This window comes from Sorex araneus, chromosome 6 (genome assembly GCF_027595985.1).
Source record: "Sorex araneus isolate mSorAra2 chromosome 6, mSorAra2.pri, whole genome shotgun sequence".
NCBI classification, from domain to species: Eukaryota; Metazoa; Chordata; class Mammalia; order Eulipotyphla; family Soricidae; genus Sorex; species Sorex araneus.
Genome location: NC_073307.1, coordinates 82,859,308 through 82,886,034, shown reverse-complemented (window position 1 = coordinate 82,886,034; position 26,727 = coordinate 82,859,308). Strand labels below are relative to the sequence as shown.

Genomic DNA, 26,727 nt, shown 5'->3' with positions numbered 1-26,727 from the left:
TTTTTAAAATTCTAATTACCTCAGTTTGAAGATACCAGAAGACAAAAGATTGTAGAAAACAACAGTGGGAGATAATTTTTACTAGTTAGTTTCATTTTGAATTGCATTCATTCTGTCAAAATTATCTAATATGGACAGACAGTGAGAGAAACTTCAATTTAGGGATCAGGAATTGTAATTCTTTCAGTGTTCTATTTCTCCCTGCTCAGTTATCTTTTTTTAAAATTAATTAATTAGCTAATTAATAATTTTATTAGTGAATCACTGTGAGGGTATAGTTCAGATTTACATATTTTCGTGCTTGTGTTTAAGTCATACAATGCTGAGTACCCATACCTTCACCAGTGCCCATTCTCCACCACTGATGATCCCAGTATCCCCACCACTGCCCCACTCCACCCCTGCACACCTCCCCCTCCCCACCCCCTCGCCTCACCCCGACCTCTGTGGCAGGGCATTCCCTTTTGTTCTCTCTATCCTTTGGGGTGTTGTGGTTTGCAATAGAGGTATTGAGTGGCCATTGTGTTCAATCTATAGTCTACTTTCAGCACACATCTCCCATCCTGAGCGGGTCCTCCAACCACGCTTTACTGTTCACTTCTGTATCTGAGCTGCCTTTTCCCCCAGCATGTGCGGCTGGCTTCCAAGCCATGGAGCAAACCTCCTGGTACTTATCTCTTCTACTATTCTTGGGTGTTAGTCTCCCATTCTGTTATTTTATATTCCACAGATGAGTGCAATATTTCTATGTCTGTCTCTCTCTTTTTGACTCATTTCACTTAGCATGATACTTTCCATGTTGATCCACTGATCCACTTATATGCAAAGTGCATGACTTCATCTTTTCTAACAGCTGCATAGTATTGCATTGTGTAGATGTACCAAAGTTTCTTTAACCAGTCATCTGTTCTTGGGCACTAGGGTTTTTTCCAGATTCTGGCTATTGTAAACAGTGCCGCAATGAACATACAAGTGCAGATGTCACTTCTACTATACTTTTTTGCCTCTCCGGGATATATTCCCAAAAGTGGTATTGCTGGGTCAAATGGAAGCTCAATTTCTAATTTTTTGAGAAGTATCCATATTGTTTTCCAAAAGGGCTAAAGCAGTCGGCATTCCCACCAGCAGTGTAGCAATGCCCTTTCTCCCCACATCCACACCAACACCGATTTCTTTTGTTCTTTTGGATGTGTGCCAGTCTCTGTGGTGTGAGATGGTATCTCATAGTTGTTTTGATCTGCATATCCCTGATGATTAGCGATGAAGAGCATTTTTTCATGTGTCTTTTGGCCATTCATATTTCTTCCTTAAGAAAGTTTCTGTTCATTTCTTCACCCCACTTTCTGATGGGGTTGGATGTTTTCTTCTTGTAGAGTTCAACCAGTGCCTTATATGTCCTTGATATTAACCCCTTATAAGATGGGTATTTGGTGAATATCCTTTCCCATTCTGTAGATTGTCTTTGTATTCTGGTCACTGTATCTTTTGCATTGCAGAAGCTTTTTAGTTTAATATAGTCCCATTTGTTTATCTCTGTTTCTACTTGGTTGGTCAGTTGCGTGTCACCTTTGAAGATAACTTTAGCTTCAATATCGTGGAGGGTTTTGCCACCTTGTCTTCAATGTACCTTATGGATTGTGGTCTGATATTGAGATAATCCATTTTGATCTGACTTTTATGCATGGTATTAGGTTGTGGTCTAAGCCCATTCTTTTGCATGTGGTTGTCCAGTTGTGCCAACACCATTTGTTAAAGAGGCTTTCCTTGCTCCACTTCACATCTCTTGCTCCCTTATCAAATATTAGATGATCATACATTTGGGGTTGTGTGTAGGGATATTCCACCCTGTTCCATTGGTCTGCGACTCTGCCTTTGTTCCAGAACCATGCTGTTTTGTTTTTTTTTTTAAATTTTATTTTTTTTTATCACCACGTGGAAAGTTACAGAGTTCTCAGGTTTATGTCTCATTTATACCGTATTCAAACACCATCCCTTCACCAGTGCCCATATTCCACCACCAAAATCCCCGGTATACCCCCCGCCCTCCACCCCAACTGTATAACTGATGAACCTCACTTTATTTTCTCTTCACCTTGATTACGTTCCATGTTTCAACACAAAACTCACTATTGTTGTGGAAGTTATATCCCCAAACAAGATAACCCTAATAAGGAGGCATTTGATAATTAGTTTTCCATTCAAAGATTGTATGTTTTCAGGTTTTAGAAAGGGTCAGATCTGTCCCAGTCCCGAATCCTGGAGCCGTGTTAGTTGCTGCTCAGTGGCGCCAGGGTTCCATCTGAAGAAGGTGTGGTGGCGGCACCTCCTCCTTCCGGCCCCCCGGTGTTGCTGGCCCCAATTCGGGTCCGGAGCATTTTCCAGGCCGCGTTGCTCACCAGAATGCCTGCTGCTTCTCTGTGGATTGTGGCATGAAGATGGCGCCGAGGGTGGGTCGAGGGCGTGACTTCCGGCGGCCGGGACCACGTGGAGTTTTGGGCTGGCGCCGCCCCACTCCAGTGGCCCCCGCGGCTCGGATCTGTCCCAGTCCCGAATCCTGGAGCCGTGTTAGTTGCTGCTCAGTGGCGCCAGGGTTCCATCTAAAGAAGGTGTGGTGGCGGCACCTCCTCCTTCTGGCCCCCCGGTGTTGCTGGCCCCGATTCGGGTCCGGAGCATTTTCCAGGCCGCATTGCTCACCAGAATGCCTGCCGCTTCTCTGTGGATTGTGGCATGAAGATGGCGCCGACATGCTGTTTTAATTGTTACCGTTTTGTAGTAGAGTTTGAGACTGGGGAGGGTGATGCCTCCCATCGTATTTTTACCAAGAATTGCTCTAGCTATTCGTGGGCGTTTGCTATTCCATATGAATTTCATGATTGCTTGATCCATTTTTTCGAAGAATTTCATGGGTATCTTCATAGGGATCACGTTGAATCTGTATAACGCTTTGGGGAGTGTTGCCATTTTGACAATGTTGATTCTCCCTATCCATGATCAGAGGATATGTTTCCATTTCCTCATGTCCTCTTTTATTTCATGGAGTAGCGTTTTGTAGTTTTCTTAGTAGAGGTCCCTTACCTTCTTAGTTAAACTCATTTCTAGGTACTTGATTTTCTAGAGCATGATTGTGAATGGTATTGCTTTTTTCATGTCCCTTTCCTCTGTCTCATTATTTGTGTATAGTAAGGCCATGGACTTTTGGGTATTGATTTTATAGCCTGCGACTTTACTGTACAAGTCAATTGTTTCTAAGAGTTTTTTGGTAGAGGCTTTAGGATTCTCTAGATATAGTATCATATCATCTGCAAATAGTGAGAGTTTGATTTCTTCTTTTCCTATCTGGATGACCTTAATATCTTTTTCTTGCCTAAACACTATTGCAAGTACTTCCAGTACTTAACAGAAGCAGTGAGAGTGGGCATCCTTGTCTTGTCCCTGATCTTAGAGGAAAGGCCCTTAGTTTTTCCCCATTGAGGATAATGCTTGCCATGAGTTTGTCGTAGATGGCTTTGCCTATGTTGAGGAAAGTTTTTTCAAAACCCATTTTGGTGAGAATTTTCATCACAAATGGGTGTTGGATTTTGTCAAATGCTTTCTCTGCATATATTAATATGATCATATGGTTTTTATTTTTACCTTTGTTAATATGATGGATTATGTTGATTGATTTCCGAATGTTAAACCATCCTTGCATCCCTGGGATGAATCCCACTTAGTCATGGTGTATGATCTTTTTGATGAGTTGTTGGAATCTATTTGCTAATATTTTATTGTGGATCTTTGCATCAGTGTTCATCAGGGATATTGGTCTATAGTTTTCTTTGTTAGTGGTGTCTTTGATAGCTTTTGGTATTAGGCAAATATGTGCCTCATAGAAACTGGTTGGGAGAGTTCCTGTTTCTTCAATTTCCTGCGAATGCTTGAGAAGAACTGGCAACAGGTATTCTTTAAATGTTTGGAAGAATTTGCTTGAATCCATATGGACCTGGGCTTTCGTTTTGGGGAAGACTTTTGGGTTACAGTTTCAATTTACTTGATAAATGGGTCTATTCAGGTATTCCAAGTCATTTTGCTTCAGTCATGGGAGACCATAGGAATCAAGGAATTTGTCCATTTCTTTTAGGTTCTTTTGTTTTGTGGCATACAGACTTCCAAAGTAGCCTCTGATGATATTTTGAATTTGATTAATTTCTATTGTGATGTCCCCCTTTTCATTTCTGATTTGGTTTACTAGGATTCTCTCTCTCTCTCTCACACACTCTTTGTGAGTCTTGCTAGTGGTATATCAATCTTGTTTATTTTCTCAAAGAACCAGCTTTTGGTCTCATTGACCTTTCAGATTATTTTTTGGGGTTTCCATGTTGTTAATTTCTGCTCTAAGTTCTATTATTTCTTTCCTGAGGTCTGGTTTGGGTTCCTTTTGATGGTCCTTTCCTGAGGTCTTGAGCTGTGAAGTCAAGCTATCTTTGTAGTCCCTTTCTTCATTCCTGAGGAATGCTTGCAGAGCTATAAATTTTCCATTTAACACGGCTTTAGCTGCATCCCATAGGTTCTGGTAGCTCGTGTCTTCATTCTCATTTGTTTTGAGGTATCTTTTAATTTCTTCCTTGACTTCCTTCCTGACCCAACTCTTTGTTCAACATCAAGTTGTTTAATTTCCAGGTGTTTGATTTGGTTCTTTGCGTCTGTGTGTGATTATCTTCTATCTTCAGTGCATCATGGTCTGAAAAGAGTTGATACAATTTCTATCTTCCTGATTCTATTGAGGTATGTTTTGTGACCCAGCACATGGTCTACTTTGGAAAAGATTCCATGTGCACTGGAAAACAATGTGTATTCTTTCTTTTTGGGGTGTAAAGTCTTGTCTAGGCCTATTAGTCCTCTCTCGTCCATTTCTTTCTTCATAGCAGTGTTTTCTTGCTGATTTTTGTTCTTATTGATCTATGTAGAGGTGATAAGGTGGTGTTGAAATCTCTGATTACTATTATTTCCTCCTTAAAATCTGTTAGCAGTTGTTTAAAGTATTTTGCTGGTTCCTCATTAGGTGTGTATACACTTAAGAGTGTGATTTCTTCCTGTTGTACATATCCCTTGATAAATAGAAAATGACCTTCGCTGTCCCTTGTAATATTTTTCAACCTGAAATCTATGTTGTCAGATACTCGTATGACCACCCCAGCTTTTTTGAGAGAGTTGTTTGCTTGCAAGATTGTTTTCCATCCTATGACTTTTGGTCTGCGTTTGCTCTGACCATGTGCGTTTCTTGTGGGCAACAGTATGTTGGGTTTAGTTTTCAAATCCATTTCGCCACTCTGTGTCTCTTAATTAGTACATTAGATCATTGGCATTGAGAGAGATTATTGTCATGGGGTTTTGTGCCATCTTTCTGTAGGGTTTGTTGGTCTTGCAGCATTTTTCCTTGTCTTACAGTAGCCCCTTTAGTCCTTCTTTTAAGTTTGGTTTTGAGTCTATGAAGTTCTGGAGCTGTTGTTTATCTGTGAAATAGTGTATCATTCCTTTGAGTTTGAGTGAGAGTTTAGTTGGAAACAGTATTCTTAGTGAGGCATTCATTTCATTGAGTTTTTTCACTATGTCCCACCATTGTCTTCGGGCTTGGAGGGTTTCCTCTGATAGGTCTGCTATAAATCTAAGGGGTGCTCCTTTGTATGTGAATTCCTTCTTTGACCTTGCTGCTTGCAGTATTGTGTCTCTATCCATGGCATCCATCATCCATATCTCTATCCTTTGATATCTCTATCAAAGGATAGAGATATGCCTTTGAGTGTTTTTATTAGGTAGGGTCTCTTTTAGCTGGCACTCTTCTGGCTCCTTGGATCTGGATGCCTGCATTCTCTAACTTTGGGAACTTTTCAGCAATGATTTCTTTAACTGTGGCTTTTTCATTGGGGTTGCATCCCTGTCATTCTGGTTCTCCGATGATTCTAATGTTGTTTCTCTTGGAATCATCCCCTAGTTCTCTGATTCACCTTAGAGCTATCTTGAGGTCTTTTCCCATTATTTGTTTTTTCCTGTACGATTTCTGAAGCTCATCTTTAAGTTCACTGATTCTGTCTTTGGCTGTAGCCATTCTACTGTTGAGGGCACCTATTGAGTTTTTATTAGAAACTTTTATTAGTGACACTTCTGTTTGTAGCTGCCTTATTTCTGCTATCATTTCTTCTTGTATTTTATTGGCTGTCTGTTCTGCTGTTTCTTTCACTTCCTCCTGTAATTTTCTGGATATCTGCTCCATTGTTTCTTTGAGTTCTTTGAGCATCCTCAGCATTTCATCTCGGAATTCTTTATTGGACAGATCATATTTGCGGGTAACCCCTGTTGAGGATTCTGGACTCTTTTCTTCATCCTCTCCTTGCAGTGGGGATTTGTGCTGTTTCTTCATGTTGCTGTGGTTGTATAGGGGTAAAACCTTCCATCTCACTAGCACTATTTCCTCTTCTGCAAGGAAGGATTCTGGATGAGTTCAGTCGATGATAGCCACCCTTCTCCCCTTCTAGAATATGTCCTTGCTCTCACATATTTTTCTGTGACTTATGATAGGCATCTAGTAAAGCTGTGGAGGATGTGTTCTTTTAAATTGGGCTTGTACAACTTCTTGTATACACTGGTATTTTGGTGAAGTTGGAGTAGGCAAGGGGACTATTGCTGGATTATGTTTTAGGTGGACAGGTTGTTTTCTGCAGATTTAGGTGATAAAAGTTTGGATGTGAGTTGAGAATGCTAGGAAGGGGGAATATAACTGCAGCCGTGATAGCAGCCTCTGGCCACAAAGAAGGCCGCGCCCACTTCTGAGGAGACCACGCCCCCTGGAGTGGAGGCCACACCCCTGGAGTGGAGGCCACACTCCCAGCCCGTTTGGATGCTAGTCCCCAGCCTATGGACCTGTAGAAAAGAGTGGCCAGGGCTAGGTGGGAGGGCACTCCCGGCAATAATGACATTTTAAAAGGACATGTTATCATAATAATGGCTGTCTATACGTAATGAATTGTGTATATTCTCTAGTCTTTTAACGTGGCTACCATTTGGCCCGATTTACTTGTTACTAATCATTTAGCATATATGTAGAGTATTATGTTAGGTGATATATGTGAGGGATACAAAGCAACACAAATGCTGCTTTCATGAAATTTGCAATTTAATTCCTTATAGAAGAAGCCCAAATTTCCTATAGACTACGGACAATTGTGTAGCTGAAATTTACTTTCAGTATATTTCTATACTGAATGTTAAGAAGAGGTTGATACCAGGTCTCTAATTTTTTTTTCTAAATTTTCTCCTTTTTCTAGCTTCAGAAATATGCTCGGACTCGAGGTAAATAAAGTGTACCACTTTCAAAAAGTGAAGAGTGATGAAGGAAAGCAAACTGGAATTCATCCAAATATCTCATCTTGTGAACTTCCGTTTGGCTAATAGTTAGAATCCAGGTCCCTCCAGTGAAGTTAGAAATCATCTTTCTTGAACTCCCATGAGCAATATTTATCCTTTTCTGTCCAGCACACTTATCTAGACATGGATTACTCTCTATCTTAAGTATGGCTCTTGAGGACCTAAGAATACTCAGTTTTCATTCACACAGCTTGTTTCAGAAGATAAGGGAGAATATATAGGTGAACAACTTCCAAATTCTGCTCCAACAACTTTACAGGGCTGACATAGGGACTAACTAGTGGGGAGTACAGAAAAGAATTATTCAAGTTGGCCATGTTATAGTTCTCAAATTCTCAAGATGTACATTCTAGATGTTTTAGAAAAATTCTCAAAAAAATTCAAGGGTATTCGGCCAGGGGTAATTACTGAGTACAGAGCCAGGAGTGACCCTTGAGCATCGCTGGGTGTGACCCAAAAAGCAAAAAAAAAATTCAAGGGTATTGAATTTCAGAATAAAAAACACATTTGGAGTTCTTTCCAAATCCATTCAAGGCAGAAATTATATATCCATGTTTTTCAAACTTTTGCAATTACTCAGTTTTCATTTCAAGGGAGATCACTCAGCAGGTCGAGGGATGGTCTGACATTGTATGTTTCTAAAGTGGCCCACTGTGTTGTTAAAGCTTCTGGTTGATGGTTTTTGTATTCAAGAATTCAAATGAGTAAGACTCAAGAAATATCCTTCAAAATTAGAATAAAAGGATCTATTCAGGAAGCTAGAAGTCCATAAAAAAATTGAGGAAACTTTAAAAGTGAGTTCAGAAATTATAAAGAATGATAAATCAAAAGTAAGTTATGACTAGTTTAAGGTTTTCTGTGGGTTGGATGTACTCCATGCTTTTCTAGCTACTCCACAAAACAGAAGTGTAAGACTACAGAACTTCTTGGCCATGTTTAAATTCAGTCAGCCTAGAGAGAAGGCCCTCCAGTCATCTCCACTCTACAGCTTGAGGAAATTTAGTGAGGTAGCATCCATTGTGAGACACAGAAGAAACTTCTTGACTGTTGATGGCTTATGGTGACTGATGAAAGGCAATAACTTTTGAAGAATTCTTTCCTCTGTAGAAGAAAACCTAATTTCTAAAGCAGCCACTGCATCACTCTGGGAGTACCTGATTCATGAATAAGGCTGGAAATATGTGGATGTAGGGTCTTAAATTTTGTTTCTTTTCTTCGTGAAAGATAGGTCAGACCTGGAGGCAGGGGACTAATAATGACATGAAACTTGAGTCTCAGTGTACCCATATTACATATGCCAAAGAATACAAGTAACTGAAAACCACTGATTGTCACTAGTGGCGGTGTTCTGAGAGCAAGTCCCATGGAAAATTCTTGAAACCTATTACTGGTTAGTGAGAGGTCTGGTAGTTGTGGTTCACTGTACTTTTATAGTGCTATATTCTGCAACTGCCTCTCTGAAAGGCAAATGGATTTTCAATTGCTTTCTAAGATATGGCCTCTGCCACGCTTTTGTTATACTTAAATTGAGGAATGTGATCAGGATGTGATGAATTCTTTGATGTTTACTCCAGGGATGAGCAAGTGCTCCAAGATGCTCATGTCATGTGCACCTGAAAATGGGTAAGTGGATCCTTATTTTTATAACCCACAAGGGAGATGGCATCCACCTGAATAAGGATTTAATGACTAGGAATATAGCATTGAACCTCGAGCCTTAGAAGTATATACTTTCAATATAGATTTTTTTTTTTTAAGGAATAGCTGCCTCTATAAAATGGTGGTGAGGGACAGTGCAATCTTTCTCCTCCCCTTCCATCTTTGCCAGGAGTTTCTAGAATATTTGAGTCAATCTTAGCACTGATAATAATCAAGTGAAAGAGATTCTGTTAATTGAAAATTGAGGAAATAAGGGAGTGTAGAAAAAGTATCCCACAGTAAAGCTACATAGGTAGCATACCAAATAAAATACTTTAAAGGATAAAGTATTAAGAGAAAATTAATTAAAATCTTGAGAGTCCAGTGCCACAACTGGAAGATGTTGAGTTCTTTTATACAAGAAATAGGATAAGGGTGGTGGGGGCGGAGAGATAATATAGTGGGTAGAGTGCTTGCCTTGGATGAAGCTAGCCCATGTTTGAGTCCCAGACTGCATATGTTCCATGAACACCACCAGAACCAGGAGTAATCCAGGAGCACCACTCAGTGTGTGCCCTCCCCACTAATAAAAGGAAAGAAGATATGAGAAAAAAGATTAGGTTAAAACATTATAAATTTAATTAGGCATTAGAAATGACTTTCCAGTAGTGATAACTGAGAAACTTAGCACTTAATCATAATAAAGTCAGGAGCATTGTGAAGTATAAACCAAAATACTATTTAAAATTAGTTATAATAGTTTGGTCGTGTTTTTGTATTAACCAGGAATTGGAGATAAAATCAATAGATATATTCATATTTGTATTAATTTTTTTCTCACAAGAAAATTCTTTTGCTTTCTTTTTTTCTTCCTTCTTTCTCTAGTAAAATGAAAATAATTCACCTAAATAAGGTATACCATTACATTTTCAGTACATCTGTACTGAAACTATGAAAAAAATAAGTGACACTTATTTCATATTAGCAAAGACTTAAAATAACTTTATATATAAGAAATGCCTTGGATTGTTCAACATACTTTATAAGTAATTTTATTATCACTTTTATTAAATTCCAAGCTGTATTTCTAACCTTTCTAATAAAAATGTTGGCTTCAAAATTTTAATATCTTGTCTTCTGTTACAGCAGGGCTCTTGGATGCATTCCATACAAAAATCAGCAAATTTCATCTTACAGAACCACTGGAGTCCATTCCCAAGGTCTGATAAAAATTCTTAAGATAAATGGATGTGGAGAGAGGAGGATTCCATGAATAAGATCTATCTCCCAGTAATAAATTAAACTTTGTCTTGTTTGCAGAAGCATAAGCCTTCCAGATTCTCAAAGAACTGTAAACAGGAACAAAACCAGCAAAACGCAGAAAAACAGACACCAAGGAACCTGAGGTTCTTGTGCCTGAGAACCACCTCACTGATCAGTTTGCTTTCTATCCTGAAACACTGAATCTTCAATAAAAGATTCTCTCCTCGTCTCTACCTGGTGTGTTAATTATCTGGTCTTTCCCCTGACCTCACTCTGCCCACTCTTCTGTAGTCAGGAACCTAGTCCCTATGGGTCCTCGTCCCAACGTGAAGAATATCACCCCACCAAACAAAGGTGTCCACATATAAAAAAAAATGGGACTGGCAAAGGCACAGCCAATCTAGCTCCTTTAATTGTCTCAAGTCAAAGGAAAAAAACAAAACAGGTGTGAATCGTTCTATACAAGATGGAGTGTGTAGGAATCAGGAGACACAATGAGAAGATAGAAAGATTGGAATGGAGGAAGTTAACCAACATATTTAACAGGTGAGGCCAATTATTCCCTTACTCCGATTACTTATATTACCATTGGACTTAATTCAGAACCCAGGCTAAGTTCATCACAGTAGGTTGATAATAGACTCCACTATTTTCATTAGTCAAGTATTTTAGTCTGCTGTCCTCAAAAGCACGCCTTAATTGTCAGACTATTTCCTTCACTTTTTAAGATTACCTACTCCTTTATTTAATCTGACACCTAATTCCATACGGTAAATACTCTCATATACTCACTTATGGAATAGAGTATGGTAGCCAGATCTTTGCATCCATCTGCCGAGGCTTATTGAGAATTCAAGACAAGATCTGAGTAAGGGGAAAACCTGGCTTATCTGCTCTTCCAAAATACGGTGGCTGAATATCCGTGATTGTTGACCCCTAAGCACTGCTGGCATGTCCCAATTAGCCCCTGACCCCACAGGACTTAAGCAATATCTGCGGGTCTAGCATGCTATCCATGGACCCTAGTTTTGAACTCTCTCACCTTGTTGACTTAGGGTTATGAAAAGTGGTCCCTGGACCATCCTAAGCACCCCTCAGGAGCCACGCGCAATGGAGTATTTCTCTAGGAAAGAAATCTAGAAAATATAATAGAAGTTAATTATCACTGTCACTGTCATCCCGTTGCTCATCAATTTGCTCGAGTGGGCACCAGTAAGGTCTTCATTGTGAGATTTGTTGCTGTTTTTGGCATATCGAATATGCCACGGGTAGCTTGCCAGGATCTGCCGTGCCGGCGAGATACGCTTGGTAGCTTGCCAGGCTCTCCAAGAGGGGTGGAGAAATCGAACCTGGGTCAGCCAGCATGCCAGGCAAACACGCTACCCACTGCACTATCGCTCCAGCCCAGAAGTTAATTATAGAATTAAAAAGTATAACAAAAATAAGTAGAATAAACAAGAAAATATATTAGAGTGTGCTAAAATATTCATATGGAAAAACAAAGGGGTAAAAGGGAATTACAGTCTGAAAGCATTAAAATCTAGGAAAATAACATCTAGCTTATTATTCTGTAATTATTTAATTATGAAAAACAAGCAAGACAGCAATATAATTTAATGTGAAAGCCTAATTAATTGAAAAACTGGAAAAGCTAAAAAGGGACATGATGAAAAAATATAATGAACAGAAAATAGCTATGATTCTTAAAACTAGGGAACTAAAGATAAAAGGTTGAATCACAAACTAGAAAGCACTAGGGGACAAAACAAAAGGTTGAATCATAAACAACTAGGAAGTGTAGGATATTCTTCATATATTAGGATCCAGATATCTAAAGGGGGTTGCTGCTCCCCTGTGCTGGTTTGGGAGCTCATTACTGTATGTGGTGTTGTAGGGCTGGGAAGGGGGCATTGTGAAGGCGATCATTGCTGCAGCTTTTAGGCTGAAAATGTAGCACTGTAGCACTGTTACTATAGCACTGTCACGTTGTCCATAGATTTGCTCGAGCGGGCACCAGTAATGTCTTTATTGTGAGACTTGTTGCTACTGTTTTTGGCATATCGAATACACCATGGGTAGTGCGAGCAGGATACTCTCAGTAACTTGCCAGACTCTCTGAGAGGGACAGAGGAATCAAACCCCAGTCGGCCGCATGCAAGGTAAATGCCCTACCCTCTGTGCCGAAAATGTAGGATAAGAATATCCCCAGCCACATCCTCTCAATCCTCTCAGCAGCATCACTAGGTAGTTTTGAATTTGTGTGTATCACACACACACACACACACACACACACACACACACACACACACATGGAATAACACTAGTTCCAGGAATACAGAGAAAAAGATGGAAAGTGGAATACCAGCTACTGTTGGGGATAATGGTGTCAGAGTAAGCAAATAGTCTCCTTGAATGCCAGAACATAAGAAAGTCACACCTACAGACTTGATGATGAACTACCTAAAAATTAAAAACAGATTTTCAAACAACCTGACACAAGTGACAGATTACCTATAAATAGTAGCCTGTAGAGAATCAAAAGTAGCCAGACCTGGAGAGATTGTTTTAGGGGGCTCTGTTTAGTATCCTTCCTACCTATCAGTCTTTATAAGGTGAGAAGACTCACCTTATAGCTGATAAATAGTTATAGGCGGGTACACTCCTATTAGTTTGTTTCACATATGTGTAACCTCAGAATTGCTTGTCCAAATAGCCTCAGGTTCACTTGCAGGTTTCACACCCTCCGTCAAGATTAATGTATTCCCATGCCTTAGGGTGTATGTGGAAGGAGCTTGATTGTATGGACTGAATTATTTAAGCATATGATGACCCCTTTTCATTCCAAGAGAACCAAAGCAGGTGGGACAAGAAAGGAGTACCGATCAATGTTTGCCATCTATGATTTTTTTCTTTAAAAAACATTTTTATTGATTGAAGTCCTCTGATTTACAGTCATGGCAATGATGTTTTCCTACACGCATACCACTGCACTGCTCAGGTGTACCCATCTCCCTCCCCCCGGGACCTCTTTCAACCCCCAGACCCCTACAAACTCAGTTGTGTAGATCAGTTCTCCCCTTGCATTGTCATTTGCTTTTGTTATTATCTTACTCTGCATCTTTATGCTCCATTTATGAGAGAGGTCATTCTGTATTTCTCCCTTTTTTTCAGCTACTTAGAATGATGACATCTATTTCCAGTTATGTTGCTGAAAATTGCATGAATTTGTTTTTTATTAGGCATAGTATTCCATTGTGTATGGAATATTTCTCTTTTTTTGCAGCAACAACTTTTATTTATTTATTGAATCACTGTGAGGTATAGCATTACACAACTTTCCAGTGATTGTGTATCAGTCATACAATGTTCCAATACCCATCCCTCCACCAGTGTATTTTCCCAGCACCAGTGTCCCCAGTTTACCTCCCATCCCTTCCAGCAAGACTCCATCACAGTCTACCTCTATGGCAGAGCACCTCTCCTCTCTCTCTCTCTCTCTCTCACACACACACACACACTTTGGTTTTTGATACAGATGCTGAAAGGTTATAATGTATATCTTTTTACCTGCTTTCAACACTCAGTTCTTGTCCAGAGTGATCATTTCCCACTAGTATTGTCATAATGGACCCTCCTCTATCTTAACTACCCTTCATCCCCCACACTCTTGTGGCAAATCGCAACTATGACCAATCCTTTTGGCCCATTTTCTGTGGCCTTGGATAATGGTTTCATATTTTTTTATATTCCACAAATAAGTGCAGTCATTATATATCTGTCCCTCTCCTTCTGAGTTATTTTTCTAAGCATGATATTCTCCAAGTCTACCCATTTATAGGCAAAATTATTGCCTAAATTTTCCTAACAGCTGTGTAGCATTCCATTATGTAGAGGTACCATAGTTTCTTTATCCATTCATCTGTTTTTGGGCACTCAGGTTGTTTTCAGATTCTGGCTATTGTGAATAGTGCTGCAATGAACATAGAAGTGCAGATGGTGTTTCTGCCTTGTGATTTTGAACCCCCAGCGTATATTTCCAGACGTGATATTGCTGGGTCAAATCAGAGCTCAATTTCTTGTTTTTTTGAGGAATGTCCATATTGCTTTCCAAAAAGGCTGGACCAGTCAGCATTCCCACCAGCAGTGAATGAGAGTCCCTTTCTCCCTGCAACCAAATTTTTGTTAATTTGGATGTATGTAAGTCTCTGTCCACTATCTGTAGTTTTTTCCTGGAAAAGAATCAAGTAAAATATGCTTCCAAAGCATATTTACTTCCAAAGGAGAAACTATTTGACTGGATACAGATTTTCCAACAGAAATCATGGAGGCCTTAAGATACTACGTTGAAATGTGAAAATAATGATAAAAATAAATGGTATACCTCAAAGCAATAGAAAATTCATCTCTGAAAATGATGGGAAAGCCCCTCCACTACCACTGCAAGACTGCACACATAGACTATGAGGATGTGACTAGGTTCTGCTCAGCCATTTCCAGTGGACAAAGGTCAGCTGTAACATCTCTCTCCAACATGAGGTTTCTATTGAGAAGTGAGAGGGGATCACTGGAGTGGCAGAAAGCTTAAAACGGGTATGTTTCATCACATTATACCTCTTGGTGGTGACACTGGTCTCTCTGGCAGCCATCATCACACACTTCTGCATCAGACCCATGAGCAACATGAACCTGAGCCATCATCCAAATGACAGTACAGTAAGGCACCATTGGACCGCAAGGGCATTCCAACTTCTTCAATATGGTACAAGGATTTCTCTGTTATGGCACTTGTATCATGGAAGCCAACCCTCAACTTCCCAGCCTGGCTCCTTGATAGACTTTAAATAATTTTTGGTTGTTAATAGTTTGGTTCTCATGCTTAAAATGTTGTTGACTATGTGGTTTAGATCTATAGGTATATCATACCTCCACCCCATGGGTGTGCCTGAGGTCCCTGACCCCTGCCTTTGTACATCCTATTCTCATTGTCTTAATTTTCCCTTGATTTCTTTTCTTCCCTTTCCTCCTAAATATACTCTGGAGTCAAGGGTGATCTAGGTATCCAGATCATCTTCAATACCTTGTGTTCCCTTGTTATGTTATTCCATGCACCAAAGGTAAGTGATGTCCTGTGTTTGTCCTTCTGCCTTCCTGAATCCTCCAGTTCCATCCAAGTTGCAGTGAACTGAACGATTTTATGATTCTTTAATTAAATACATAATACATAGCATCTCATTCCTTGTATATATATCACCATATATCACGTCTCCAGAATCCACTCATATGTCTGTATACACATGGGTTGATTCCATATGTTAGATGTTGTGCTGAATGCTACAATGAATAAATGATGTGCACATATCATTTTGAGAGAGTGTTTTTGTATTCTTGGAGTAGAAATCAAAATGGAAAGTATTGCAGCTCAATTCTTCCTTTTTTGCTATATTTTCCATCGGGGTTGAACCAGTTAACATCCCTGCCAGGAGTGGATGAGAGTTCCCTTTTTACCATTTATCTGACAATACAAATTGTTTTCAGTATTTTATATATGTGCCATTCTTACTGGTGTGAGATGATATCTCATTATCATCTTAATTTGTATTTGCCTTATAATAAGTGATAAGGAAAACCTTTTCATGTGTCTATTGATCGATCATCAATTTGTTTTCTTCAGAGAAGTGCCTGTTCATTTCCTGTCCTCAGTTTTGATAGGGATTTTGAACTTTTTATTGTTGTTGATCTTTGTGAGTACTTTATATATCTTGGATATCAATCCCTTATCTGGTGTATTGAGAGCAAATAATTTCTCTCATTCCATCGGATATCTTTAATTTTGGTCTGGGTTTCTTTTGCCATGCAGAAATTCTTTAATTTGATGTAGTCCCATCTATTCATTTTTATTATGTGGCCTTTGCCATTGGAATCACTTGTATCACTTGTCATCTCGTTGATCTTCGATTTGCTCGAGCAGGCACCAGTAACATCTCCATTCATCCCTGTCATGTGCTGTGCAACCCAATAACATCTGTTCACTCCAGGAACATGAAGAGCCTCAAACTATTTGTTCAGGGTTTTGACGAAGAAGTCTGACCATCTCGTAGGTGGGCGGCCACGCGGTCTTTCAACGTCCTGTGGAATCCAGTCGGTAACAGCTTTGGACCAGCGGTCATCTCTAAGTCTCATTACGTGTCCGGCCCATCTGATTTTCAACACCTTGGCAAATGAGACAGCAGCCCTGATTCTTGATCATTGACAGCGATCAGAACTTGGGATTCCTTCTCTCACTTGAGTGAAATGTGATGCTCTTTTGATTCCTCTTTGGGATACCTGAATAGCATTCTCGTCCTGTTTTTGTAGGGCCCAGGTATGTTAGTGCAGGAGGAAGGATGGAGTCAAAAAGATGTGTCTGGAGCCGAAGGTTCTTTGTCCTCTTAACAACTTCTTTGACGCTCTTGAAAGTGTTCCACGCTGCTCTCTTCCTCCTGTGCACTTCTGGCGCCAAGTCGTTCCTCGTACTGAGTTCTCGACCAAGGTCCACATAGCTGCTGCATTTGAAAATGTTCATTCCATTGAGAACAAATGAAACTTCAGGGGCTAGTTCATTTTTCATGAACATTTTCTTGGTGAGATTCAGCTGCAGTCTGACCTGCAAAAGTCAGCCAGCATTTGTGCTGCTTGGCTAATGTTTGGTGTTATTAGAATGATGTCATCAGTGAAGCAACAGTGACAGTTGCCAACCATCTATCTTCACTCCCATTTCTTCCCATTTCAGTTGCTGCATGATGTTCTCGAGGGTGGCACTGAAGAGTTTCAGTGAAATGGTATCACCCTGCCGAACCCCTCTCTGTACATCGATGATCACTTTGTAGAATGGTAAGATTCTGGTGGTGAATTCATAATACAGCTCACAGAGGATGCTGATGTACTGAGTTTGAACGCCCTTCTTGGTTAGGGTTTTACTTACCGCTTCAGTCTCAATAGAATCAAAGGGCTTCTTTAAATCAATGAACATTAGGCAGAGTGGCATCTTGAACTCTTGCAAAACTTCAATGAGCTTGCTCACCGTGTGGATATGGTCGATCATGCTGAATCCTCTTCGGAACCTAGCTTGCTCGCATGGTTGTCCTTCATCTAGTTCTTCCTATTCTATTCAGGATGATTCGAGTGAACAGCTCGAATGGGGTGATAGTTGCCGATGTTGTGGATGTCCCTCTTCTTATACAACAGAACGGTCCTGCTAGTTTTCCACTGGGATGAATACTTGCATTGGGACAGGTAGCATGTGAAGAACCGAGCCAGTGTATTGATGAGTACTGGCGGCAGATTCTTCAGGTGTTCGGGTCTGACCTTGTCTGTACTGGGTGCTGTATGCTTCTTTACTGATGAAATGATGCGTTGGATTTTGGAAGGGAGGACATTGAGAATGACTTATCCATCCTGCAGAATTTGGTATGTGGGCAAGTGAACGTGGCTATCAAAGAGATCCCAGTAGAAGTCGTGAATAATCCTCTCCATTGCCCTTCTAGAAGATGTGATAGATCCATCAGGATGTCGAAGGGCAGTCATCTTGATCTTGTAATTTTCGAAGGACAGGTGAGCTTTGCGAATATTTTCCCCAGCTTCTGCCACATTGGCCAACACTGCTGCTCCTTTCTCTTTGAGGTCTTCTTTTATTGCTTCTCTGAGCAGCTTTAGCTCAGAGCTCAGTCATTAGCTTGTGATTGCCTGAGGCTCACGCCAGACCATGTTGGTGAATGAGCTCGAGAGTGTCTGAAGACAGGTGTCTGTTTGTTGCTTTCCCACTCTCGGCATTCCTCTTGCAGTCAGGGAGGCGCTGACCCAGTCAATTGTATTACTTGTCGATGTTTTCAATGATGGCATCGTCCCACATTGACTCAATAGTGCCAAAGAGCTCCCAGTTGGTGGTCATTTTGCCATCAGAATATTATTGAAAACACTTTTGAGTTCCAAAATCTTGAAGAATCCTTTGTTTTCTTTATATACTTTATGATTCTAGAATGATCTCTAGGTTTTTGATCCATTTCAAATTTATTTTTGTGTAAGCCTTAAGATATAGATCCAGCTTCATTTTGTTTGCTTTCTTTTGTTTTGGGGCCACACTCAGATGCTCACGGTTTACTCCTGGCTCTGCACTCAGCGATCACTCCTGGTGGGGCTCATGGGACCATATGTGGCACCAAGGATTGAACCTGCATTGGCCATATGTTTGGCCAGCACCCTATTCACTGTACTATTATTGCTCAAGCCCTGAGCTTCAATTTTCATATGTTGTTATCCAGTTTTCACATCACCATTTGTTGAAGAGGATATATTCATCCCATTTCATGTACTCAGTTCCTTGTTCAAAAATTAGTTGTATTGGGAGGTTTATCTTTGGTTACTCAATTCCATCCCATTAGTCAGATAGTCTATCCTTATTCCAGTACTATGCTATTTTGATCAGTATAGTTTTATGGTATAGTTTTAACTTAGGTAATGAATTGCCTCCAAGTTTCTTAATTTTTTTTTTCTTTTTGGGTCACACCTGGTGATGTGCAGTGGTTACTTCTGGCTCATGCACTAAGGAATTACTCCCGGCAGTGCTCCAGGGACCATATGGGATGCTGGGAATCGCACCCGGGTCAGCCGCGTGCAAGGCAAATGTCCTACTCTCTATGCTATTGCTCTAGCCCCAAGTTTCTTAATCTTTTAATTTGGCTTTGTTTATGATCTCATACAAACTTTATTATTGACTTTATTATGCCTTTGAAATATTTTATTATTTATCACTGAACTTTATTAAGTCCTTCAAGGTGTCTGAACTTGAGTAAGATTGCATTGAATATATACAATAATTTAGGTAGTGAGAGTGGAAGCCTCAATTTTCCCTAGCCAGCGGTTCCATTTGTCTCCATTGACCTAACACTGTCCTCCATCCCAAGGTCCAGTCTTACATTTTAAATATTCCACCATGTTTGGAATCTATAGGCATCATTTTTTAAAATTATGAGTGTGAAGTTATTCTTGACTTTCAAAGAAGTCAATTTGCTTCTTGCAAATTGATTTTTAGGTATGAGCTTCCAAAATTGTTGCTTCTCAGTGAAGCTTTGTATATTCCCCCTAATCTGAATTTTAGCCTGTTTTGATAATACCCTTAGTGAAATTTTCCGTTCATTGAGTTAGTTTTGTTTTTCACAATATCCCACCATTCTATTCTTGCACGTAGACTCTCATTTGGTATGTATGCTGTGAATCTTATGGGAATTTCTATGTATGTAAGTTGCTTCTTTGATCTTGCTGCTTCCAGTATTTTATCCTTATCTTTGCCTTTGTCATTTTGACCATGATGTGTCTTAAGGTTTTTCAGTTTGAATTTGTTTTGGCTGGGACACTTTGAGCTTCTTGTACTATTCACCCAGGGAAATTCTTATTTAAGACTTTTTGAATGGTAGTTCTCTGTCTACTTCGTCTTCCTGTTCCTAAGATTCTTATATTGCTCCTCTTGAACTCATCCCATAATTCTGTGTTATGTTTATTTTTCTTCAGACTTTTTCTAATTTTGTGTTGTTTTTAGGATATCTTCTGTGTTCTATTGCTGAGGTCACCGATTTATTTGTCAGCGGCTGTCACCATGCTGCTGAGGACTTCATGTGAGTTTTTGTATTTCACCGATCTTGCTTTTTAGTTCCTTATTTCTGAGTGCAGTCTTATACTTTCCCCTTGCCTATGTTCATGTTCTTTATTGATTGCCTGCCGCATCGCTTCTTTGAGCTCATTAAACCTCTCCAATATGTCCTTTTTTCTGAGATATCCTAACTAGCTAGTAGGTGCTGGTAGAACCTTTTGGACTATTTCTGTAGTCCTGGAGTTCGGTGGGTTTCTACGCAAATTTCCCATTATGATTGCTCTGTTCTGATGACTATGAATAATTTTTACCTTCTGGTTTTGTAGTTCCCAGTGCCTCACCCTGCCTGGGTTTAATTTAATAGAGTCCGGGAAACTGGAATTCTAATCTGGAGTGTAAGGGTTCAGAAGTGGGGGGGTAGGGGTTATATCTTTTGTGTTTCTCTGGCACCCCCTAGTGTCAGAAACTTTGGCCTTTGGTGCATCCCAGAAAGGAACAAGAGAGCAGGCCTCCTTTCTAAATTTCTTCTGGTGGACTATGGTGATTCTGATGTCAAAGCATTTATTTATTTAGTTAAATCACCATGAGATACACAGTTACAAAGTTGTTCATGACTGAGTGTCAATCATACAATGCTCAACACCTGTCCCTTCACCAGTGCACGTTTCCCACCTGGTACCAATACCCCCAGTTGCCCAGGGGTGTTGCTCCAGCACCCACTGTGGCTTTCTAGCCTTCTAGCCAGTGTCACAGGCTCCCATTTCCCTTTGAAGCTCTTCATTCCTCTCCCACCCCAATGACTACACCATAATTAAGCCACTTAATTATTCTTCCAATGTATAAATTCTCTAGAACACTCGTACAGAGTTTTGCATGTTCCTCTCACTGTCTAACTGCAGATAGAATGGAAAGCTGTTTATGTTCTTTTCCTTTGTTTCCTGGTGCCGATCACTAGTCTCCTTTCTTTACCATCTTAGCCCCTCCATCAAATCTTCTCTTTCTTATAGATGAGTAGTAGTCTATTTTTTTTTAGAAATTTGTTTCTTTTAATGGGGGAGGGGGACCAATGAAATACCAGACATTTGTAAAATAAAAACATATTTCCAAACAATTCCTGCACTGTACTGTTGTCCCATTGTTCATCGATTTGCTCAAGCAGGCACCAGTAACTTCTCCATTGTGAGACTTGTTGTTATTGTTTTTGGCATATCGAATATGCCACAGGTCGCTTGCAGGGCTCTGCCATGTGGGAGGATACTCTTGGTAGCTTGCCAGGCACTCTCAGAGGGACTGAGGAATCGAACCCGGGTCAGCTGCGTGCAAGGCAAACACCCTGTGCTATCGCTCCAGTCCTAAATCATAAAAATAATTATGAAAACAAAAAATTAGAAATGACAAAAATTATCCAATATAAAAATTTGTGGGATGCAGAAAACAGTAATTAGAGTGAAGTGTATAGTTTTTAAACTTACATTAAAAAAAATGGATTGAAATGACATTAGACGAACCTCCCAACTAAGAAATGAGAAAAGAGCACTAGGTCATATATAGGAGAAGGGAAATTATGATTTTTAGGGGAGAGTCTAAAACAGAGTATTTAGTAGCCTTTTTTTTAATATACAACATTTTTTTTATTCATCTGTCATTGGGCACTAATTTCAAGATCACGACTCTTCAGGATAAGTATACATAGATATTTAAAAAAAAATTTTTGTGCTTCTAGTGGTAGAACTGCTAGATAATATTGTAGTTTTGTTTTTAATTTTTGAGGAATCTTTAAACTATTTTTTATTTGAATTTAATATTTTACAGGCTGGAGCGATAACACAGCGGGTAGTGTGTTTGTCTTGCACGCAGCTGACCCGAGTTCGATTCCTCTGTCCCTCTTGGAGAGCCTGGCAAGCTATTGAGAGTATCCCACCTGCACAGCAGAGCCTGGCAAGCTACCCGTGGTGTATTCAATATGCCAAAAACAGTAATAAGAAGTCTCACATGGAGACGTTACTGGTACCTGCTCGAGCAAATCGATGAACAACGGGATGACAGTGCTACAACATTTCACATTCTCATCAACAGTTTAAGAACTGTTGGTGGGAATTTAACAGTTCACTTGGCCTCTCATAAGTATGTATAATTTCAGTCTTTTAAGTATAGACTGTTTGTCCACTCTTTTATTCTTTTTAAGGCTTTTAGGTCACACCTTGTGATGCTTAGGGGTTACTCCTGGCAGGGCTCAGAGTGACCTTATGGGAAGTCAGGGATAGAACGTGGGCTGACCATGGGCAAAGCAAATGCCCTACCTGTGTATTTTCACTCTCGCCCCTAGATATGGGCCATTCTTATTGGTTTGAGGTGATATGTTACGGTCACTTTTATTTGTATTTTCATGGTAAATAGAGATGAGCATTAACTGTCTGTATTCTCTGAAGAAGTATTTGCTTAGCTAGTTTAATTATTATTATTAGTTTTTTTTTTACCACACCTTGCTGTGCTCAGGGCTTAGTTTTGATTCTGTGCTCAGGGATCACTTCTAGCAGTGCCATGAATTGAACCCGAGTCTGCCACCTGAAAGGTAGTTCCCACAATTTTCTGCTTCTCTAGTCACAATTTTCCATTTCTTGTTAAATTTTCTGGGTGTTTTATATATCAAATATTAACCCCTTTTAAAAATATGTACTGCGTATACATTTTCTCCGATTCCAGGTATAACTTTTTGCTTCAGTAAGTTTTTTTCACATTTTAATGTTATTCAATTTATGTTTTTTTTTTATTTCCCTTGTCAATGGACTTGAATCACTTAAGGCACCAATGAAATAAATATCATGGAGTTTTTCCTTAACTGTATTTTATGATTTAAAGTCTGTCATGTAGCTGCCACCAAGATGTGATCCTGGGGGCTGCACGTGTGTGCGGCCTCTCCGCAGCTGCACGAGCGTGACTCCAGACACCAGCTAAATTTTTCGGCATGGGCAACTCCTCGCAGAATGTCTCCAGCCTGAGAACTAAGCCGCGGCCCCATGCCCGCCCAGGAGGGGAAAGGTATTTCTCTCTCTCACCTCTTCCTTGCCAGGGGTAAAGGGCGTGGTGACTGCCATATTATGACGACCACAGATGGGGTTTACAAGCTTGCAATGATCCAATATCTGGAATAAATCTTCCTGGACTTAGTTGCTAAAGTACAGAAATCCAAAACCGCGCGACCTCATATCTCTTCACAACAGGTCTGACTCTAGTGGGGTACTCCTAACAATAATAGTGAGGTTTGTGTTGAAATATTGAATGTAACCAAAGTAAATAGAAAGTAAAGTGAAATTTATCAGTTACAAGGGGGTGCGGGGGTGCGGGGGTGCAGGATGGGAGGTGTACTGTGTTTTTTTTTTTTGGTGGTGGGATATAGGCACTGGTGAAGGGATGGTTGTTTTACATTGTATAACTGAAACTTAAGCCTGAAAGCATTGTAATTTTCCACATGGTGATTCAATAAAATAAAATTCTTAAATTAAAAAAAAACAAAAAAATTAAGTCTGTAATGTAGTTCTTTGTTTCAATTTGAGTTAACAGTTTTGCACAGCATATGGTTGTGATCCAATTTCATTATTTTCAATGCAAAAGCTTCCCCAATTCCATCTGTTGAGATGCTTTCCTTTCTTCACTTAATGATCTTGGTTCCTTTGTTGTAAATAAATGGCATAGGTAAAGATTTGTTTCTATTATTTTTGGCTTTTTTTTTGAGGGGGCAGTTCACACTTGGCAATTCTGAGAGGTTCTTCCTGGCTCTGCACTTAGGAATTACTCCTGGTGGTGCTCGGGGGAACATCCGAGATGCTGGGAATCAAACCCAGGTCAGCTGCTTGCAAGGCCAGTGCCCTACCCACCATACTATTTCTCTGACCTCGATTTTCTGTATGTTATTATGTTGTCTACCAATAGTCATAATTTTGCATTTCTTTCCCACTTTAAATCCTGAAGGGCCGGAGTTAGGCAGAACAAGAAGCCGTGACAGGCTGCACTTCAGCAAAGCAAGCAGTAGGCCTAAGTTTCTATTTCCCCTAAGTTTGAGATTCTGTTTCCCCAAACAACTGTGTTCCTGTTTTCCCAAAGTTTGTGGTTAAAGTTACTGGGAACCCCTGGCCCCGTTCGTCCCTCACTGCTTACATTAATCAGTCAACCACTGATTTTGCAGTCTGTTTCTGTTGGCACCTGTTCCCTATGCTTGTGTGACTAAGGATATAAAAACCTGCTGTAGTAGGAGCTCAGGGTCCTTGTGAAGACCACTGCATTGGATGAGACTTGACCCTAGCTCGAGCTAGAAATAAAGGTGCCTTTGCTTTTGCATTCTCACACGTGGAACAGGTCTCTCTGCAAACAGGAAAACCTAAACCCAGGTATAACAATCCCTCATGTATCCTCTGGTTTAACTAAATTGACTAATACCACTACTACGTGGAGTAATTGCAGTAACAGAATCCTTGTCTTCTGCCTCATATTTCGTTCTTAAGAAATGTCTTCAATTTTTGTTTTTGTTTTTGTTTGGGGCTAGGTCTAGCAATGCTCAGGGATTACTCTTGACTCCACACGTTGAAATCACTGCTGACAGTAGACAGCTGTGTCGGGTGCTGGGGATTGAACCTCAATCAGTTGCATGCAAGGCAAGCACCCTATTGCTATACTATCTCATTTTATTTTTTGCATTGAGTATAATGTTAGCTATTTATTTTCAGTATATAATCTTTACATTGTTGAAGTAAGTTCTTTCTAGAATAAAATAACTACATGTTGTAATAAATTTTTCTTTAATCACTCATTGTGGTTCACTTTGACTCAAGTTGTGGGTGCATAGTGAAAAAAAATAGTGGTTAATGAAAAACCAGTGTGATGTACAACACATTAGTTCACTTATTCTGTCCAACAAAAATTCAAAGGCAGAAACATAATTGTTTTTTGCTTGGGGGCCACATCTGATAGTTCTCAGGGCTCTGTCCTCAGGGACCACTCCTGAAAGGTTCAGGGAACCATATGGTGGTGCTGTGCTGGAGATTGAACCCATGTCGGCTGTCTGAAAGGCAAGTGCCCTACCCTGCCCCGGAAGAATAATTATTAACTTCAGAACTGCAATGTTGAGGGCTATTTTTATTATAACTATCTGAATTTATGCTGAATTTCTTTGTGCTAAACCTATTATAATATTTGACTCAATTTATTGTTAAGTCATACATATAAGATTTATGTGAAATTGTCAGAAAATGTCTTCTGTAAAATGTTTCTTTTAAAAATGACAATAGTTAAATTCCTTTAACACTTGGAGGATTTATTCTTACTTCAACCTAAAAACTCTAAATGCTACATTTAGGGGAAACTCATTGGTGCACTTGATTACAAAATGTCTTTCAAGTTCTGGCTATAGGGGATAATTGGCATTGATTCAGCTATTTTCCAAGTTACTAATGCTTCCAAGTGAACCTAAAGTTATACAAATATAGACACATGGAAGGGAAAAATGAAGAGGTACGAATGTGAAGATTTTTCAAATCATTGGAAAGAAATGCCTTAGAGCATTCAATAAAAACATTCATATGGGGCTGGAGCAATGGCACAGCAGGTACGGCATTTGCCTCGAATGTGGCTAACCTGGGTTCAATTCCCAGCATCCCATATGGTCCCCTGAGCACCGCCAGGAGTAATTCCTGAGTGCAGAGCTAGGAATAACCCCCGTGAATTGCCAGGTGTGACCCCCCAAAAAAAATCATTAGTGGTGGAACTTTATAAAATATCAAACAACCTGTTACTAAACTAATCTCTTGAAGTTAAATTTTATTACTAGTATTTGAATCAAGTATAAGTCCTGCAGTTTCATTGTGGAACAGATCATCCATTGGAGATGTACAGGTAATATGCGTTTAAACATTGAATTGAATTGAAATAGGGATGTGCTTATGGCTTACCAGTTAAAAAGTAAGGAGGGGCCGGAGCGATAGCACAGCGGGTAGGGCGTTTGCCTTGCACGCGGCCGACCCGGGTTCGATCCCCGGCATCCCATATGGTCCCCCAAGCATCGCCAGGAGTAATTCCTGAGTGCAAAGCCAGGAGTAACCCCTGAGCATCGCTGGGTGTGACCCAAAAAGCAAAAAAATAAAAAAATAAAAAGTAAGGAGCCAGTGTTTCCCTTAGTGAGACTCTCATACAGGGAGCAGGGTAGAAAAAAAGTAGGTAGAAACAAAAGTGGACCTGACCATCATGAGAAGTCTGACATGTTGGTACTGATGGAAATTAGAATTTTGAAATAGGCAAAGTTGTAACAGAACAGGCCTTAGTGATTCGGAAAGGTCAAAATCAAGGGAAATGGGGAAGCTTTAGTACTGATATACTGAGGAACTCCTGTAGAATTAGTAGAATGCTCTTTAGCATCTTGTGGGACTAGAAACACCCATTGATGGCAAAAATTTAAAAATTAAAATAAATAAATTGCAGTGATTTAGCAATCTTCCATGTTTCAGGATTACAGATTCCTGAAATTTTGTCCTTGCATTCCCCCACCTGCCTGTGTAGTTCATGCTATGAACATTGACACAGTGCTCCTTGAGTCACCTATTCTTCTTCTTTTTTTTTAAAGAAGTATTTGATTAAAAAATTAAGGAAAATAAAATATCATAACACATATATTTAGGAGACATCTGAACAGATGGTGTAGAGAGCTACTTAACTCTTTTGGAAATGCCATTTTAAAAAGTTAGGTGGTTCTGCTAAGGGTGGTTCTCTTAGGGTGGTCCTTTCTAAGATTCTTTCTTAAAGCTCAAGACACTAGA

The 26,727-nt window shown here is 39.9% G+C and overlaps 1 pseudogene; it reads left to right on the top strand.

The window, feature by feature from the left end:
* The window catches only part of LOC105942771 (olfactory receptor 8S1-like), a 35,600-nt pseudogene that overhangs the window by 6,088 nt on the left and 2,785 nt on the right, over positions 1–26,727 (top strand).